This window comes from Coregonus clupeaformis, chromosome 18, assembly GCF_020615455.1.
Source record: "Coregonus clupeaformis isolate EN_2021a chromosome 18, ASM2061545v1, whole genome shotgun sequence".
NCBI classification, from domain to species: domain Eukaryota; kingdom Metazoa; phylum Chordata; class Actinopteri; order Salmoniformes; family Salmonidae; genus Coregonus; species Coregonus clupeaformis.
In genome coordinates this window covers 4,936,139-4,957,458 of record NC_059209.1, presented here as the reverse complement: position 1 = coordinate 4,957,458, position 21,320 = coordinate 4,936,139, and the positions used below count along the sequence as shown (strand labels likewise).

At 44.5% G+C, this 21,320-nt stretch overlaps 2 long non-coding RNA genes across 2 annotated transcripts; both read right to left on the bottom strand.

The window, feature by feature from the left end:
- Positions 1-3,003: 3,003 nt before the first annotated feature.
- LOC121557019 lies at positions 3,004-6,801 on the bottom strand. The gene is made up of 3 exons (XR_005998264.1): positions 6,776-6,801; positions 3,433-3,459; positions 3,004-3,082 (listed from the first exon to the last, which is right to left on the bottom strand). It is a non-coding gene; the product is annotated as an uncharacterized LOC121557019 (long non-coding RNA).
- A 289-nt stretch (positions 6,802-7,090) lies between these two features.
- Positions 7,091-7,682, bottom strand: LOC121556997. The gene is made up of 3 exons (XR_005998257.1): positions 7,636-7,682; positions 7,248-7,382; positions 7,091-7,130 (listed from the first exon to the last, which is right to left on the bottom strand). It is a non-coding gene; the product is annotated as an uncharacterized LOC121556997 (long non-coding RNA).
- Between the last annotated feature and the right edge of the window lie 13,638 nt (positions 7,683-21,320).

Below are 21,320 nucleotides of genomic sequence, written 5' to 3'. Positions count from 1 at the left end.
TCCTGACACGACCCTCCAGCATGACAATGCCACCAGCCATACTGCTCGTTCTGTGCGTGGACGACGCCGCACCATGGCGGCCTGCTACAACAGAGCCTGGATTCGAACCAGGATCTCTAGCTAGCACTGCATGCCTTAGACCACTGCGCCACTCTGGAGTGTTGATGTCTTCACTATTATTCTACAATGTAGAAAATAGTAAAATATAAAGAAAAACCCTTGAATGAGTAGGTGTGTACAAACCTTTGAATGGTACTGTACATTTGGTACATAAAATGTAAATTCATAGCCTACGACTTTAAACTTTTATTTAACAATTTCAACAATCCAGATGTAACAAGAGAAAGGTTGCATAGAAGACTGGAAAACACTATTTATCTATCCATGTTGTTCTTTAGAAATGTCATCATCTAACGTATTTGATCTCAGTAACATTTGAATGATAAAATAACAGTGAGTTTCTCAGTCATTTAATTTACTGTACTGCTGCTGCTTTTCACTCCTTCAACTCCCAACACTTCCTGCTCAGGGATTAGTCAAGTATTTAGATACATTGTGTTGTTGTATTGTGTTGTTGTATTGTATTGTGTTGTGTTGTGTTGTATTGTGTTGTGTTGCGTTGTGTTGCATTGTATTGTGTTGTTGTGTTGTATTGTGTTGTGTTGTGTTGTATTGTGTTGTATTGTGTTGTTGTGTTGTATTGTGTTGTTGTGTTGTGTTGTGTTGTATTGTTGTGTTGTGTTGTGTTGTATTGTGTTGTTGTGTTGTGTTGTGTTGTGTTGTATTGTGTTGTTGTGTTGTGTTGTGTTGTGTTGTTGTGTTGTGTTGTATTATTGTGTTGTGTTGTGTTGTATTGTGTTGTTGTGTTGTGTTGTGTTGTGTTGTATTGTGTTGTGTTGTGTTGTATTGTGTTGTGTTGTATTGTATTGTGTTGTGTTGTATTGTATTGTGTTGTGTTGTATTGTGTTATGTTGTGTTGTATTGTGTTGTGTTGTGTTGTATTGTATTGTGTTGTGTTGTGTTGTATTGTGTTGTGTTGTGTTGTATTGTGTTGTGTTGTGTTGTATTGTATTGTGTTGTGTTGTGTTGTATTGTGTTGTGTTGTGTTCTATTCTCGTACCCTATTATTTTCTATTCATTCCACTAAATCATCAGAGAATATTGTGTTTATAAAGGTAATGACATAATGTAAAAAGTTCAACAATACCATCATATTATTATTCTATTATTATCATATTCACATATGCACTACAGTGAGTATGGTTACATGCTGGATAGTCAGATTAATATATTACTATTAATTATATTACTGTGCATGTAAACATACTCAGTAATTTAAAACAATTTATTTTATGACTATTAAAAACATCATAGTCCCTGATCTTGTAGTCTGCAGCCAGTGTACCAGAGTAACACAGGTAGGTTGTCTGGTAGACAGTAGCCTCACAGTGATGTCACCTTGCCTGAGACCTGGGGCTCATTCAAGACCGTTAAACTTTCACAATGTTGCAAATAGATAGATATTTAGCCTCTTGTTAAATATAAGACATCCTTCACTTTTCTCGTTCTTGGTCAATTCCAATTAAATTCCAGCCAATTCCGGAAGTAAACCAAATTCCTATTCTACGTTTTCCTCATTGAAAAGCATGGAAGATAATTGGAATTTCAGTGTACTTCCTGAATTGACTTGAATTGAAATGGAACCCCAACCCTGCTATCTCCTGCTCACTGAGAACCCTGTGGTGCTGGAGGTCACTGAGGATGGGGCGGAGACTTATCCTGGACTCTATCGTCCCCTGGTGGTTCAGCAGGAAATTACCATTACTTTTTATTTGGAGAATGTGTCATAGAAATATTCAGTGAGTTGATGAATATGTTAACACAGGCAGACCAATTCAGATCTCCCCCCCCCCCAGTTGGTATTTTGACCAATCAGATCAGCTCTGAAAATGAGCTGATGTGAAAATATTTTATGTGATTGATCAAAAGACCAATTAGTGGAAATTAAAAGATCAGAACTGGGATGCATTTGTGCGTGCGGATGAATAATAACATTTAAATGAAAAATAGATTACTCCAATTAAAAAAACACTATACCATATACACTATAAAATATGTTTTTCCCTGAGAGTGAAATTTGTTCCTGAGAGTCAGTCTGATTAAGGCCAATATGGCCAAAACATCATACCTAACCTTAAAAATGTTTCGGGATAAAGAATATATATTTCTTATCTCAAGAGTGAGTCTAGTTCTCATTATCAATCCCAAAATTACACAACTAGTCCTTATTGTTGAAAAATAATGACATTAACATTTTAAAAGATGGATGCGCTTTAAAATACAATTATATAAACTTATACACTATACCCAAACAGAGATATAGCTTGATCTCGTGTTCAGCCAGTATAGCTGTACAGTACAATTCAGTTGGTAGTTGTTACCTGAGATTTGTCCAAGAGGATTAAACATTCACCATGTTCCAGATAGAAATTAAATGTACAGACATTGTGTAAAAACACATAAAATACTACATAAAATATATAATACATGAAAATATATAAAAATATTCCTCCATCATATTAGGAGTCTATTAAAAAACAGTCCCTGATCTTGTAGTCTGCAGCTAGTGTACCAGAGTAACACAGGTAGGTTGTCTGGTAGATGACCTCACGTTTAACAAGACCTCTGCTGCTGCTAAAGAACTTTAAAACTAATAAAGACTTTCAGTTAGTGCAGGTTTCCCTTAAGCAAAGCAGTGATTGGGTGCAGGGTGGTATGGCTGCTGCTGGTCATCTTTAAACTCCTCAGTGATTATTCTGTAACCTATCAGAGAGATCGTTGTGGTGCATCTTTGTCAGGATGTTCACTAAGATCTTCAGAGTTTCCTCAGGGCCGTAGCGCTGCACCATCTTATCCACTATGTCGTGCGTTTCAGCCTTCTCCAGTTCGCTCTTCTGGATGTGAGGGAAGCCGTTCACACTCTTTAAATTGGTCAGGTGCCACTGAAATTTGTTCAGCTCTTTTTTGTCCAGTCCCTCCAGTGTCTCTAGAATCCGTTCTTGAACAGTAGTCCTCGTTGTCACTAGAGTGGAGGTAAGATAATAAAATGAGTATCTATTTTAGTCTCAGGTTTTCCCCATTCCTGTGATTTCATTCCTGTCAAAGCTGACTATGCAAAATAATGACCATCCCTCTATCATACGGAATGCCTAGCTGGTCAAATTGTAAAACGTGTGGACCACTGTTAAATCAAATGTTTAATCAAACTTTTCCCCAAGCTCACTCTCCACACAAAAACAATATATATATTAAAGAATGTAAAGACTACGATCAATATGAATATCCATATACCGGCATAGTAGATCAGTAAAGGTTTTAATTCAATAACTTTCAGCCAACTACTAAGTGAAACCCTTGATGTAAGCCATTTACCTGCTGAGTCATCCCTTGGTGGCGTGGCTGTGTATGAAAGAGCAAAACCAATAAAATGATGAGAATACATTTACCTTTAACCAGACATTGTTTATGGTAAATAGGTCATATCAGGGTCTTGTATTGAGTCTCTACGTAAGGCTACAGTATTCACCAGTTTAAGGATCAGACATTAAATGGGTTTAGAATATTTATTGAGGAAATGGAATGGATGTGCGAACGTGGATTCAGGAAATGAGAATGGATGTGAGAACGTGGATTCAGGAAATGAGAATGGACCGGATGAAGCAGAGGCCTCAGAGGAGGGATGCGGAGGGGTTGACTCTGTATGGTTTGGCTTGGAGCCTCAGGTAGACTACACCGTCAGGACGTGGTAGTTAGGCTGCTGTGGTGAAGACAACTCTCCTGTCGGATCCTGGAGAGGAAGGGAGCTGTTCTGGACTGCAGGTGCTGAATGGTTGGTGATATCGCTTGAGGTAGTAAAGGTGTATGGACGAAATGCCCACAGAGTGAGCCAACCTTAGACCCCAGGAGAGCAAGCAGAAGCGATGGTGGCAAGAAAAGAAAATAAACTCCCTTAAAGGAAGAGAAACCTTGAGAGGAACCAGGATCAGCTGGGGAGCCAATCCTCTTTGGCTGGTTGGGTAGGATACGGTGCGTGAGGTAGATGTTGTCCGTGAAATGAGGCAGAGACTGGAGGACTGTGCCTGAGTTAATGCAGGTTCTTAGAGATGACATGTTATGGGCTGTCCTGATGTTGTTGATGTCAGAACGGATGTATGAATGATAGGCTTGAGAGGACCAGCGGCCGAGGAGTTGTACAGTGTGTTCTAGTGTCACATGATCTGTCACATGATCTCAGTATATATACACCTGTTCTGAAAGGCCCCAGAGTCTGCAACACCACTAAGTAAGGGGCACCACCAAGCAAGCGGCACCATGAAGACCAAGGAGCTCTCCAAACAGGTCAGGGACAAAGTTGTGGAGAAGTACAGATCAGGGTTGGGTTATAAAAAAATATCAGAAACTTTGAACATCCCACTAAGCACCATTAAATCCATTATTAAAAAATGGAAAGAATATGACACCACAACAAACCTGCCAAGAGAGGGCCGCCCACCAAAACTCACGGACCAGGCAAGGAGGGCATTAATCAGAGAGGCAACAAAGAGACCAAAGATAACCCTGAAGGAGCTGCAAAGCTCCACAGCGGAAATTGGAGTATCTGTCCATAGGACCACTTTAAGCCAAACACTCCACAGAGCTGGGCTTTACAGAAGAGTGGCCAGAAAAAAGCCATTGCTTAAAGAAAAAAATAAGCAAACACGTTTGGTGTTCGCCAAAAGCCATGTGGGAGAATCCCCAAACATATGGAAGAAGGTACTCTGGTCAGATGAGACTAAAATTGAGCTTTTTGGCCATCAAGGAAAACTCTAGGTCTGGCGCAAACCCAACACCTCTCATCACCCCGAGAACACCATCCCCACAGTGAAGCATGGTTGTGGCAGCATCATGCTGTGGGGATGTTTTCATTGTCAGGGACTGGGAAACTGGTCAGAATTGAAGGAATGATGGATGGCGCTAAAAACAGGGAAATTCTTGAGGGAAACCTGTTTCTGTCTTCCAGAGATTTGAGACTGGAACGGAGGTTCACCTTCCAGCAGGACAATGACCCTAACCATACTGCTAAAGCAACACTTGAGTGGTTTAAAGGGAAACATTTAAATGTCTTGGAATGGCCTAGTCAAAGCCCATACCTCAATCCAATTGAGAATCTGTGGTATAACTTAAAGATTGCTGTACACCAGCGGAACCCATCCAACTTGAAGGAGCTGGAGCAGTTTGGCCTTTGAAGAATGGGCAAAAATCCCAGTGGCTAGATGTGCCAAGCTTATAGAGACATACCCCAAGAGACTTGCAGCTGTAATTTCTGCAAAAAGGTGGCTCTACAAAGTATTGATTTTGGAGGGGTGAATAGTTATGCACGCTCAAGTTTTCTGTTTTTTTTGGTCTTATTTCTTGTTTGTATAAAAATATTTTGCATCTTCAAAGTGGTAGGCATGTTGTGTAAATCAAATGACACAAACCCCCAAAAATCCATTTAAATTCCAGGTTGTAAGGCAACAAAATAGGAAAAATGCCTAGGGGGGGTGAATACTTTCGCAAGCCACTGTAATTACGTGACTCTGGTTTGATTTCAACTAGTATGGGTCTTGGTGGATTTGCTGACCACCTCCTCCCTCTCCTCAGCATTCATGTAACGATCCCGGCAGTCTGAGTCGGGTCCTGTCTGGTGACTAGTTTTTCTGTTCGTGATCTCCAGTTTCCCGAGGGTTCGGGAACGCTCCGGGGAGCTCTCTTGATTTCCGCACCTGCATCCCATCAGCAATCTGCACACCTGGTCCTGATCATCACCCTTCTTAGGCTCTGGCCTAACATCCAGTCCCCTGCCGGATCGTTAGCCATGAACAGTAGGTTTACCAGAGTATCAGTCTTAGAGCCTAGCGTTAGTTTTGTTGTTTTTGCACCTTGTTGGTTTGTTGCTTACTTACCCCCGTTTTGTTCCATCTGCAGTCACCCGTCCGAACCTTCATCCAACCTCTGCCTGGTGGTCGGCGGCTGCCGACCCAGGATGGGATCAACCACTGCACCCCCAACAACTAATCAACGCCGCCCGCTCTGTTCCCTGGATTATTCAGCATCACTCTTGAATTTGTAATAAACACTCACCTTCGTTTCAACTTACCTTGTCCTGGTCTGCTTCTGGGTTCTGGCTTAGCAACTCGTGACAATTCAGAGCTTTGTGATACTCCAGATGCGAGAGAATGGGCTGCAAGAGTCCCAGGCGAGTCTTTAGAGCCATCCTGTGATTTCTGATGAAGCCTCTACCAGGGAGGGTAGAGTGGTTGGCAGGAGGGGCTGCTGGGGAAACAGCTGACACTGGGAGGGGGAAATGATGTATTAAAATCCTATATAGGATGATAAGATACTGTCTAAGATGAACTTTCTTTAGTTTGTTATTGAGAGGTTTATAATGGTGATGAATCTCTAGTTTGTTATTGAGAGGTTTATAATGGTGATGAATCTCTAGTTTGTTATTGAGAGGTTTATAATGGTGGTGAATCTCTAGTTTGTTATTGGCTTTGTGAGGTTTATAATGATGATGAATCTCTAGTTTGCTATTGACAGGCTTATAATGGTGACAAATCTAGTTTGTTATTGAGAGGTTTATAATGGTGACGAATCTAGTTTGTTATTGAGGGGTTTATAATGGTGATGAATCTCTAGTTTGGTATTGAGAGGTTTATATTGATGGTGAATGTCAGTGGAAGGTCAACAGTACCTGTAGAGGTGACATCTGTTGGTGAGGATGAAAAGAGATGGTGTTTTACTATCTGATAAAAGGTATATTCATTATAACCAACCATAATCATATGATATAATGACATCATAGTTCAATAACAATAACGCTGTAAGAGAACTAAAAACATGTAACAGTACAACAGGTCTGACTTCATTTGATTGGATTTGAGCTCTGAATGTCTGTTACCTGGCAACCAGACAAGTCCGTTCCATACATTTTCAGTACTGCCCTTTTCTTTCAGAAGAAGTTCAAACTCTTTAACAACAGTTTCTAAGAACAACTGAAAAGTGGATAAGTAGTTTTCATCGGACTGGAAAACCACAAATTCTGCTGTCTGGAACACAAAAAGCAAGTGTCAGTATCTACGATCTTACATGTAATGTGAATATGCTGAGGTCAAAGCTAAATAAATATCTAAAGTTGTAATCTCTTTATGGCTTATAGATATTACTGTTGGGTTGATCCTATATCCATGTGTAATATTTGTGGAGAGGATGTATGTTTTGTTCGGGGTTAGATTGCAGTGAGGAGTTGTTTCAATCAAGGTCTCTTTGTATCCATTCCTTGTCTTCCTCACATCCTGCACCTTGAGAATCAACAATGGACAGATAAATTGTGCTTCAATAAAATACACGTTGTGCAAACTCCAAGCTAAATCAAGCACTCAGCAAGTAATTTGTCAGAATTATTTGATTCTGGTTTGGTGTCAACAACTATATTAACATGCATTCTTGTGGCACAGAGAAAATGTTATTTTTCTATGTTGTGTGTTTGACACTGCCAGCTTGATGGAATTCTAGCCAGATAGAAGTGGGGTTTGAAATCTTAGTTATGCTTACCTCCCTGATCACAACATTTCTGGGAAGCAACAACACATTCAGGATAGACCTCTCTTCAGGGACAAACAGTTGGTGGAATAACAACACAAGCCCGTGGATAGGTGAGATGGGAGCATCATGATCCGTGACATCACCATGAGCAGAGAATCCAGTGATGTTTATTATGACATGTGTATCTGTTATCTCAAGAGGATGGATAAACTCCACTTTGTCATCATCAGTCATATGGGCTACAGACAGGAAGTCACATCCACCCTCTAGGAAAGAAAGAGAATCTCAATTGGTTTCCTCAATTCCTCGCATACTCTCATCGCCTCCTTTGGAAAAAGGTCAAAGGTTAGAGGAGGTTAAGAGAGGGAATGTGGAAACAAATGTGCTTGTATGAAACGAGACTCTCCTTCTCCACTAGCGCCTTATCATGCAAATGACATTTACAGGGGTGGAATCCCAGATTACATGTGTAAAGTGGTAAAAATAAATGTAGTTAGTTGTGCTAGACGTTTTATAGATAAAAGGAGAAGTATTGTTTTTATAAGATAGGCATGCTTCTCTCTTATGAGAAAACAACAGCTGTTTCAAAGGGCTGATTCCGCAGGAGGATAGACCTGAGCATCTTCAGTTCTCCATATTATTATTACTATTATTACTATTATCAATATTATTATTACTATTATTACTACTATTATTACTATGATTATCTCCGTTCACCTTTTAACAAATTGACACTCTCCTACATATGGCCACTTTTGGGTTTTCGGAGGAAAGGAGGATTGAGGAGTCGAGGATAATATGCACGCATGACTATAAGTTGTCAATCGGGCTGATGTGGATGCGGAGTCGGAGTCAGGCGCAGGACACAGAAGCTCAGTCAAACAGACTTTACTAGTTAAATATACAATACAGAAACAAACGGGCCTCAAACACTGGAGGCGAGAGATTACGCACGCAGTGCGTAAAACACTAACTAAATGAGCACAAAACTCAGACATCAACGGACAGGCGGATAACAACACACAAACTCACATACACAAAGCAGAAAACTTATAGGACACATAATTAGACACAAACGGACACAGGTGCAACAGACAGACCAAACCAAACAAACATCGAAACATCAAACGGTGGCAGCTAGTACTCCGGGGACGACGAACGCCGAAGCCTGCCCGAGCAAGGAGGAGGAGCAGCCTCGGCAGAATCCGTGACAGTACCCCCCCCTTGACGCGCGGCTCCAGCCATGCGCCGACCCCGGCCTCGGGGACGACCAGGAGGACGCGGAGCAGGGCGCGTGGGATGACCACGGTGGAACTCAGTCAGGAGGGATGGATCTATGATATCCCTCCTAGGCACCCAGCACCGTTCCTCCGGGTCGTACCCCTCCCACTCCACGAGATACTGGAGACCCCCCATCCGACGTCTCGAATCCAAGATGGTCCGGACCGTGTACGCCGGAGCTCCCTCGATGTCCAGTGGGGGCGGGGGGGTCTCTCCTACCTCACCTTCCTGGAGTGGACCAGCTACCACCGGCATGAGAAGAGACACATGGAACGAGGGGTTAATATTCTTATAATCAATAGGCAGTTGTAACCTGTAACACACCTCGTTCAATCTCCTCAGGACTTTAAAAGGCCCCACAAACCGCCGACCCAGCTTCCGGCAGGGCAGGCGGAGGGGCAGGTTTCGAGTCGAGAGCCAGACTCGATCTCCCGGTGCGTACACCGGACCCTCACTGCGGTGGAGATCGGCGCTCGCCTTCTGTCGACGGATGGCCCGCTGCAGATGGATGTGTGCAGCGTTCCACGTCTCCTCCGAGCGCCGATCTCCACAGGAGATCATCCACCGCAGGAGCCTCGATCTGGCTCTGGTGCCATGGTGCCAGAACCGGCTGATACCCTAAAACACACTGGAAAGGGGTTAGATTGGTGGAGGAGTGGCGGAGAGAGTTCTGTGCCATCTCTGCCCAGGGGATATACCTTGACCACTCCTCCGGCCGGCCCTGGCAATAGGACCTCAGAAACCTACCCACATCCTGGTTAACTCGTTCTACCTGCCCATTGCTCTCTGGGTGGTACCCCGAGGTAAGGCTCACCGAGACCCCCAAGCGTTCCATGAACGCCCCCCAGACTCTGGAGGTGAACTGGGGACCTCGGTCAGACACTATATCCTCGGGAACCCCATAGTGCCGGAAGACGTGGGTAAATAGTGCCTCAGCGGTCTGTAGGGCAGTAGGGAGACTCGGCATTGGGAGGAGATGACAGGCCTTAGAAAACCGATCCACAACGACCAAAATGGTGGTATTCCCCTGGGAGGGGGGAAGGTCGGTCACAAAGTCCACCGAGAGGTGGGACCATGGTCGTTGTGGAACGGGCAGGGGATGTAACTTCCCCCTGGGCAGGTGTCTAGGCACCTTACACTGGGAGCACACCGAGCAGGAGGAGACATAAACCCTCACATCCCTAGCTAACGTTGGCCACCAGTATTTCACGCTAAGGCAGTGCACTGTCCGGCCAATACCTGGATGTCCAGAGGAGGGTGACGTATGAGCCCAATAAATAAGGCGATCACGAACCTCGAGCGGAACGTACGTCCGCCCCACAGGACACTCTGGGGGAGTAGGGTCAGTAGTAACGCCCGCTCGATCTCCGCATCGACCTCCCACACCACCGGAGCCACCAGACAAGACTCCGGCAGGATGGGAGTGGGCTCAATGGACCTCTCCTCTGTGTCATACCGCCGGGACAGGGCGTCTGCCCTACCGTTCTGGGACCCTGGGATGTACGTTATTTAAAAAATGAACCGGGTTAGAAACATATTCCACCTAGCCTGACGAGGGTTTAATCTCCTAGCTCCCCGGATGTACTCCAGGTTACGGTGGTCAGTCAGAATGAGGAAAGGGTGTTGAGCCCCCTCAAGCCAATGCCTCCACACCTTTAGGGCCTGAACCACGGCTAACAGCTCCTGTCCCCTACGTCATAATTTCGCTCCGCCGGGCTGAGCTTCTTAGAATAGAACGCACAGGGGCGGAGTTTAGGTGGCGTGCCGGACCGTTGCGACTGAACTGCCCCAATACCGGCCTCTGACGCGTCCACCTCCACTTGGAATGGTAAAGCGGGGTCCGGATGCGCCAGCACCGGAGCCGAAGTGAACAGGTTCTTCAGTTTTACAAATGCCCTGTCCGCTTCATCTGACCACTGCAACCGCACCGGGCCCCCCTTCAGCAGGGACGTAATGGGAGCTGCCACCTGTCCAAAGCCCCGGATAAACCTCCGGTAGTAATTAGCAAAGCCAAAAAACTGCTGCACCTCTTTAACAGTGGTTGAAGTTTGCCAATTACGCACGGCTGACACACGGTCAACCTCAATCTTCACACCTGACGCGGACAACCGATAACCCAAAAAGGAGATGGACTCCTGGAAAAACAAGCATTTCTCTGCCTTGACATACAAGTCATGCTCCAACAGCCTCCCCAACACTCGGCGCACCAGGGCTACATGCTCGGCTCATGTAGAAGAGTACACTAGGATTTCGTCGATGTACACCACCACACCCTGCCCATGCATGTCCCGGAAAATCTCGTCCACAAAGGATTGGAAGACTGAAGGAGCATTCATTAACCCGTATGGCATGACGAGATACTCATAATGACCCGAGGTGGTGCTAAATGCTGTTTTCCATTCATCTCCCTCCCTAATGCGCACCAGATTGTACGCGCTCCTGAGATCCAACTTTGTGAAGAACCGCGCTCCGCGTAATGATTCAGTCATAGTCGCAATCAGAGGAAGAGGATAACTGTATTTAAACGTGATCTGATTGAGACTACGGTAATCAATACACGGGCGCAAACCCCCGTCCTTCTTCTTCACAAAGAAGAAACTCAAGGAAACCGGGGAAGTGGAGGGCCGTATGTATCCCTGTCCCAAGGACTCGGCTATGTAAGTCTCCATAGCCGCTGTCTCCTCTTGAGACAGGGGATACACACGGCTCCGCGGGAGTGCCGCTCCTGTTTGGAGGTCTATCGCACAATCCCCCTGTCTATGAGGTGGCAACCGTGTTGCCCTTGTCTTGCTGAACACGAGTGCTAGATCCTCATATTCAGGGGGAATGCGCATTGCTGGCACTTGGTTCGGACTCTCCACCGAGGTCGCCCCTACGGAAACACCTAGACATCTCCCTACACACTGGGCAGACCACTCCATAAGAGCCCTCTGTTGCCACGAAATGGTAGGATCATGGGCGATTAACCAGGGAAGCCCCAGCACCACGGGATACGCAGGAGAGTCGATCAGATATAACTGAATGGTCTCCTCATGACCCCCCTGCGTAGTCATCTTAAGTGGTGCTGTGACTTCTCTAATCAACCCCGACCCCAGCGGCCGGCTGTCTAGGGCATGGACAGGGAAGGGGGCTTCCACCGGCCGGAGGGGAATTCCTAACCTAGAACAAAATTTACGATCAACAAAATTCCCAGCTGCGCCTGAATCTACTAGCGCCTTATGCTGGGAATGAGGTGCCACCTGTGGAAATTGCACAGGTATACACAGGTGAACAACAGAGAGCTCTGGGTAAGTGGGGCGCCTACTCACCTGAAATGACTCCCCAGTGCGTGACCTGTTGTCCCCTCTCCCAGGAGACCCTCCCCAGCACCTAGCCGCAGTGTGCCCTCCACGGCCACAGTTGATGCAGGGGACGGCCCCCCTCGGGTTCTCCCTCCTCCTCTCTCTAGCGCCAGCACCCCCGAGCTCCATAGGGATCGGCTCGGAGGTGCTGGAGGATGGAATGGACGACCCCCATTCGGGACGTCCGCGGGTAGCCAGCAGGGTATCGAGACGGATGGACATGTCCACCAACTGGTCGAAAGATTGGTTGGTGTCCCTGCAGGCCAGCTCACGACGAACGTCCTCACTAAGACTGCATCGATAATGGTCGATGAGGGCCCTCTCATTCCACCCTGCATCCGCCGCTAGAGTCCGGAACTCCAGTGCGAACTCCTGTGCGCTCCTCTTCCCCTGTCGGAGGTGGAACAGACGCTCCCCCGCCGCTTTCCCCTCAGGTGGATGGTCGAAAACTGCCCTGAAGCGGTAGGTGATGGTGGCGGCGTCTATTCCCCTCCATTGGCCCACTCCAACGCCTTGCCGGAGAGACAGGAGATGAGGGCGGAGACGCTCTCGTATCCCGAGGGCGCCGGGTGTATGGTGGCCAGGTAAAGTTCCACCTGCAGGAGGAACCCCTGACACCCGGCTGCAGTGCCATCATACGCCCTCGGGAGCGAGAGCCTAATTCCACTGGGTTCCGGTGCTGGGATGGGAGGACTGACCGATGGTGATGGTAAGGTGGGCGGAGGTGTGGGCACCTCTCTAGTTACCAATCGGTGCAGAGTGTTCGTCACCTCATTCATGGCGGACCCGAGTTGCCGGATCATGGCGTCTTGCTCGCTGATCCGATCCTCCAGTGACTTGGGTGCCGCCGCTGCTCCTGCTGACTCCATAGCGGGTGTGTTGTTCTGTCAATCGGGTTGATGTGGATGCGGAGTCGGAGTCAGGCGCAGGACACAGAAGCTCAGTCAAACAGACTTTACTAGTTAAATATACAATACAGAAACAAACGGGCCTCAAACACTGGAGGCAAGAGATTACGCACGCAGTGCGTAAAACACTAACTAAATGAGCACAAAACTCAGACATCAACGGACAGGCGGATAACAACACACAAACTCACGTACACAAAGCAGAAAACTTATAGGACACATAATTAGACACAAACGGACACAGGTGCAACAGACAGACCAAACCAAACAAACATCGAAACATCCAACGGTGGCAGCTAGTACTCCGGGGACGACGAACGCCGAAGCCTGCCCGAGCAAGGAGGAGGAGCAGCCTCGGCAGAATCCGTGACATAAGTCTGCTAAATGGCCATATATTACTAATATTATTATTATTACTACTATTACTACTATTACTATTATTACGACAATTATTCTTATTATTACTACTATTTTTAGGCAGACTTTTTCCAATTGAGAATCTCCCAAAAGAGAACATTGTGCTTTCTCTGATATACTACAATAGCAATGACAAATGAGGCAATGAACAAATTAATTTACAATCTTGTTTAGGGCATTCATGAAAATACTCACCAGAATGAATCTGACAGTGTAGGAGGTGTAGTTGGCAGACAGACTTCAGAGGGTAGTCAATGTTGAACAGGGGTCCTGCAGGTCTCTTGCCTCTCTGGGCTAGAAGCCTCCTGTTCCAGGGGACTGTCCTATAGAGCACCTCTCCCTCTCCCTCCATCCTAAACACCAGGCCTGTTATACTGCACTGGAACAGACCTGGACTGGGGCACTGGAACCTGTAGAACAAACAATGGTGAAGGATTTCATTTTAATGAGATTTCCTGGATTTAAGGTATTGTCCTTCTTTTATGCACACTACCAATAAGAAACATTAAATATATCAAATTACCGGTATTCTCCCCTGTTGTCCTGATCGTGGATTTCAGGTGTAAATTCATCTGGAGAACTCTAAAATGTAGAAACAATAGATACTGTAATTAAACCAGTAGAGTGAAAAATAGTTTTTAATTTCAGTCTTTCTCTCAGTCCAGTGAGGGTCTTACCATGTGATGGTGTTCCAGGAAGAGAGGAGAACCTAAAGAGAACCAAATATAGATCAATCATCATGTTTTTCTATACAACTTCCAGATGTTTGTTCCAGATTAATATATTAGCTGTATAGCTGTTACCCCTTTCTCTCCCAACTCCTCGTCCATCCTCTGGGTGTTCTCCTGGGTGTTCACAGCTACCTCTGTGTTGAGACTGTTAGCCATCTCCAGTGGGATGTCTAGGATGGGAGGACAGTCCATCTCCAGTGGTCTCTCTAGGATGGGAGGACAGTCCATCTCCAGTGGTCTCTCTAGGATGGGAGGACAGTCCTTCTCCAGTGGTCTCTCTAGGATGGGAGGACAGTCCATCTCCAGTGGGATCTCTAGGATGGGAGGACAGTCCATCTCCAGTGGTCTCTCTAGGATGGGAGGACAGTCCATAACCAGTGGTCTCTCTAGGATGGGAGGACAGTCCATCTCCAGTGGTCTCTCTAGGATGGGAGGACAGTCCATCTCCAGTGGTCTCTCTAGGATGGGAGGACAGTCCATCTCCAGTGGTCTCTCTAGGATGGGAGGACAGTCCATCTCCAGTGGTCTCTCTAGGATGGGAGGACAGTCCATCTCCAGTGGTCTCTCTAGGATGGGAGGACAGTCCATCTCCAGTGGTCTCTCTAGGATGGGAGGACAGTCCAACAGCTCATCCAGATCTAGGACTGACAGCTTTGGGGTTTCCTAGATTCAAATCAACAGAATAGATAGAAAATATTGCTGATATAGAAGTATGTTTCCATGTCAAGTTTACCTGTTTTCTGTTCTTCTGTCTCCATCACCTCTCCTCCTCACTGTGAACAGTTCATCTTTGTCCTGTTGGATTCCAGTGTCTTTGCTGCCCAATGCCTCCATACACACACACACTAGAAGAACTACCAGTAATTTTCATTTTCTTTCCTTTAGAGAGAGAGCTACAGAGAGAGAGAGAGAGAGAGAGCTACACAGAGAGAAAGACCTACAGAGAGATAGAGAGAGCTACAGAGAGAGAGACCTACACATAGAGAGAGACCTACAGAGAGAGAGAGACCTACACAGAGAGAGAGAGAGCTACAGAGAGAGAGATCTACACAGTGAGAGAGACCTACAGAGAGAGAGAGAGAGAGAGAGAGAGAGAGAGAGAGAGAGCGAGAGAGCTACAGAGAGAGAGAGCTACAAAGAGAGAGAGAGAGAGAGCTACAGAGAGAGAGAGAGAGAGAGAGCTACAGAGAGAGAGAGCTACAGAGAGAGAGCTACAGAGAGAGAGAGCTTCAGAGAGAGAGAGAGCTACAGAGAGAGAGAGCTACAGAGAGAAAGAGAGGTACAGCGAGAGAGAGAGAGAGCTGCAGAGAGAAAGACATTGTAAGTAACCCTCAAAGTCCATCTCCAATAATACTAAACATTTTTAGTGTACAAAACATTACGAACACCTGCTCTTCCCATGACATAGACAGACCAGGTAAATCCAAGTGAAAAGCTATGATCCCTTATTGATGTCATGTGTTCAATCCACTTCAATCAGTGTAGATGAAGGGGAGGAGACCGGTTAAAGAATGATTTTTAAGCCTTGAGACAGTTGAGACGGATTGTGTATGTGTGCCATTCAGAGGGTGAATTGGCAAGACAAAAAATGTAAGTGTCTTTGAACCACTGAACCACTGTGTTATTGATTTTATGTAGGATAGTTTGAGTGCTGTTTAATCACAATGACATCACCTGGATACACACAATAAATTAAAGAGGGGCCTATTCAATGTTATTATGGAGTCAGTTGCTTTCAGTTGCTTTTTGTTTTTCATTTTACTTGACATTTTCAGCTCAGCAACAGCAGGATGGATCTTGTGTGAATATAATCTCTTAACTTCCCATCATGGAACCCGATCGTATAATGATAGATCTATTGTCTTGCTGTGTTACCTCCTCTGTGATCTCTCTGTAACTTCTCTGTCAGATCATTCAGCTGCTTCCTCCTCAGGATCATCAGTGTGTTCTTCACAGCTCTCTCTTGGTCGTATCTCTTCACCATCTGATCCACTATGTCCTGTCTGTCAGCGTTCTCCAGCTGACTCTCTGGGATGGGAGGAAAGCCTAACATCCAGCCAATAGTCAAGTAAGACTGAAATGTCTTCAGCTGTTCTTCAGTGAGCTCCTCCAGAGTGGTCAGCCGCAGAGCTGGAACATCCAACATGGAGGTGTCTAAAACAACAAGTGTGAACGAATTTAAGATGGGAATAGAATTACTGGTTACTGATTTAAAACAAAAAACATATTCATATTAAGGCGTACTAGAATATTTCTCATATATAATCCCATGTAATCATGAAATTAACTATAGCATACATACACACACACACACACACACACACACAGTACAATTGCAGTGATCTACTTACAGTGCTGAGAGAAAGTTTGTGAACTTTAGCATTTTCTGTATTTCTGCATGAGTTTTACCCAAAATGTAATCAGATCTTCATCTAAATCCGAATAAGTGATAAAGGGACCCTGATTTAACAAATAACAAAAACAATTGTACCTTTTACTTTCTTTATTGAGGAAATTAATCCAACATTCAATTTCTATGTGGGAAAAAGTATGTGAACCTCTAGATTATGTGAATCTGTGATCGAATAAAATGATCTCTCACTTCCGTGTTAGTGGGTGTAGCCCAGTGGTCAACAACCAGTCGATCGCGCTCCTTTATTTATTTATTTATTTATTCAACTTTTCGCGGAGCAAAGTGTTCCCATTTTTGAACCATTTAATTTGTCTGAACAAGGATAGCTGTAGTTAAATCAAGTGCGTCCACTGTACGGGCCAATCGGATAGCTCAAACCACCGTGCCTAGTACAGCTTCCACTACCCCACAGCCTACATGAGATGTAATAACTTTTAAAACCATGACCAGAGAGTAGACTGTCAAAGAATACAGCAAAGAGCTGCTGTTTGAGTTTGCGTTTCACGTTTTTATTCAGCACTGTCAACACTTGTTTATTTAACAGTTCTACAAAACATAAAACAGGTTCGCCCTACTTCCTCTCGCTTCGCATCTGCAATGAATTAGTAGACGAGATTATCGATAGGCCTGCGTTTTAATATTAGCAGCTTGTCATGTCTATTTTAATATCAAGGAATATTTCACTTGCTCAAAGAAACAACATGAATTTGTACATGTCTCACTGGAGGAAAGGAGAGAGCAGGGTCAGTGAGAGGCGGACCCTCTGCTGCTCTCTCCCTCCGCTGAGACTGACCATCAGATGCAGGTACCATCAGTCCAGTAAAATGAAAAAGCAAATTAATTCAATTTATGCTCAGCTGTACATCACAAGTATTACAACAACTGACCTATTTTGTTATCAAAGCTCGAGTTTTGAAATATAATATGGTTTTAGAAGAACAATATTGACAGGCCAGGCATATAGCCAATATGCTGTGATAATGTATTAGCCCGACTGAACAAACTTCATTACTACATAACTGTTTTTAGTAATGTTGCATAGGCTTACATTTTTTAAGTACTGTTTTACAAATAAATCTGAGCGGTAGATCTCTGCTTGCTTTTTGACTGCGAAGGTGATCTTGATTGTGACCACTGGTGTAGCCTACCTAGTTACATCAAACTTCTCCAAGGACTAACATCAATCATCCACGGCATAACACCATTGGCCTAATCGGTTTACTTTCAAACCTATTCTTCCTACCTTAGATGGATCCATTTTTGACACAAAGTCCAGGGATGGACAGCCGACTGGACCGAATATTAATTATTATGTTCAATCAAACCTAGCCTAGCCTACCTTATTTCCTTCCTGAACATGTGGCCCACACCTCATAAGGATCACAACAATTTTTTTCAATTTCCGCCTAAAATGACATACCCAAATCTAACTGCCTGTAGCTCAGGACCTGAAGCAAGGATATGCATATTCTTGACACCATTTGAAAGGAAACACTGTGAAGTTTGTGGAAATGTGAAATTAATGTAGGAGAATATAACACATTAGATCTGGTAAAAGATAATACAAACAGAAAAACATGAGTTTTAATTTTTCTTTTTTGTTCCATCATCTTAATGATATAATATTGCAGTTTAGGCGCAATTTAGATTTTGGCCACTAGATGGTAGCAGTGTGTGTGCAAAAGTTTCAGATTGATCCAGTGAAGCATTGCAATACTGGACTATTTTTGTATCAAGTCTACCCAAATGTGCCGAATTGGTCAATTGATACATTTTCAAGTGCATAACTATAGAGAACATACAACAATGATATGGTAATACAAAATGTAAGTTTACACACTCCCAGGAATGTCATACATGATGGATCATTAGCTTATACATTAACTTTCACACATCTAGATGGCTGGGCGGGGTGGGTGTGGAGCCAAAGACAGCAGGGGTTCAAACTGTAGATTCCAGTTCCTACATTTGAATAAAACATTTTTATCAAACAAAGTGTTTGCATTTTATCTCTGGGACCCTCGGGATGACAAATCAGAGCAAGATTACTGAATGTAAGTACATTATTTCCCTTCAGAGGTGAATGTATCAAACCAGTTGCCGTGATACGTTTTTTGTTGTTGTGCACTCTCCTCAAACAATAACATGGTATTTTTTCACTGTAATAGCTACTGTAAATTGGACAGTGCAGTTAGATTAACAAGAATGTAAGCTTTCTGCCCATATAAGACATGTCTATGTCCTGGAAAGTTTGCTGTTACTTACAACAGTCATGCTAATCACATTAGCGCACGTTAGCTCAACCGGTCCCATATGCGGGACACTGATCCCGTGGAGGATAAGAGCAATCAACCCATCAGCTGTGAGAAATTAACATAGGCTACATCAGGAAGTAGCCATTAACGTTAACCTCCAGGGTGTGCTGTTATTCGGAGATGTGGCTACCATTAACCTATTGTAAAACATTCACATTAAAGTAAAATGAGTATCTAAACTCAGCAAAAAAAGAAACGTCCTTTTGAGGACCCTGTCTTTCAAAGATAATTCATAAAAATCCAAATAACACAGATCTTCATTGTAAAGGGTTTTAACACTGTTTTCCATGCTTGTACAATGAACCATAAACAATTAATGAACATGCACCTGTGGAACGGTCGTTAAGACACTAACAGCTTACAGACGGTAGGCAATTAAGGTCACAGTTATGAAAACTTAGGACACTATAGAGGCCTTTCTACTGACTCTGAAAAACACCAAAAGAAAGATGCACAGGGTCCCTGCTCATCTGCGTGAACGTGCCTTAGGCATGCTGCAAGGAGGCATGAGGACTGCAGATGTGACCAGGGCAATAAATTGCAATGTCAGTACTGTGAGATGCCTAAGACAGCACTACATGGAGACAGGACGGACAGCTGATCGTCCTCGCAGTGGCAGACCACGTGTAACAACACCTGCACAGGATTTGTACATCTGAACATCACACCTGCGGGACAGGTACAGGATGGCAACAACAACTGCCCGAGTTACACCAGGAACGCACAATCCCTCCATCAGTGCTCAGACTGTCCGCAATAGGCTGAGAGAGGCTGGACTGAGGGCTTGTAGGCCTGTTGTAAGGCAGGTCCTCACCAGACATCACCGGCAACAACGTCACCTATGGGCACAAACCCACCGTCGCTGGACCAGACAGGACTGGCAAAAAGTGCTCTTCACTGACGAGTCACGGTTTTGTCTCACCAGGGGTGATGGTCGGATTTGTGTTTATCGTCGAAGGAATGAGCGTTACACCGAGGCCTGTACTCTGGAGCGGGTAAAAAAAAACAGTACATTCGTAGCCTACGACTTTCAACTTTTATTTAACAATTTCAACAATCCAGAAGTAACAAGAGAAAGGTTGCATAGAAGACTGGAAAACACTATTTATCTATCCATATTGTTCTTTAGAAATGTAATTATCTAACGTACTTGATCATATCTAACGTAGTCCCGTGTAGCTCAGTTGGTAGAGCATGGCGCTTGCAACGCCAGGGTTGTGGGTTCGTTTCCCACGGGGGGCCAGTATGAAAAAAATTAAATAATAATAATAATGTATGCACTCACTAAATGTAAGTCGCTCTGGATAAGAGCGACTGTAAATGTAAAATCTCAGTAACATTTGAATGATAAAATAACAGTGAGTTTCTCAGTCATTTAATTTACTGTACTGCCGTTGCTTTTCACTCCCTCAACTCCCGACACTTCCTGCTCAGGGATTAGTCAAGTATTTAGATACATTGTGTTGCGTTGCATTGTGTTGTGTTGTGTTGCGTTGCATTGTGTTGTGTTGTGTTGTATTGTGTTGTATTGTGTTGCGTTGCATTGTGTTGTACTGTGTTGTTGTGTTGTGTTGTATTGTGTTGTGTTGTGTTTTATTCTCGTACCCCATTATTTTCTATTCATTTCACTAAATCATCAGAGAATATTGTGTTTATAAAGGTAATGACATAATGTAAAAAGTTCAACAATACCATCATATTATTATTCTATTATTATCATATTCACATATGCACTACAGTGAGTTACACATCAACCACCTCTGGTCAGGATGGTTCCTCCTCAAAGTACTGCTCTCTGTCTCTGATAAATGTTTTGATATCTTCTAAAGGTTGTGAGGTGGTATCCATGGCACCTGTCTCAGACTGTCTGCTCTTCCAGGTCTTCGACCAGGTAGGGATCTACTTCCTTCAGGACCTGGTAGATGTGTTCCTGGGCGCGAGCCCCCTTCCTCACCACCATGTCCAGCAGGGCTTGGTTCTGTAGGGTCTTGGTGGATTTGCTGACCACCTCCTCCCTCTCCTCGTCAATCAGAACCCCACGATCCTGGAGACGCAGGCATATGGGCTGTAAGAGTCCCAGGCGAGTCTTTAGAGCCATCCTGTGATTCCTGATGAAGGCTCTACCAGTGGAGGTAGAGTGGTTGGCAGGAGGGGCTGCTGGGAAAACAGCTGAAACTGGGAGGGGGAAATGATGTATTAAAATCCTATCTAGGATGATAAGATTAACTTTCTCTAGTTTGTTATTGAGAGGTTTATAATGGTGAGGAATCTCTAGTTTGTTATTGAGA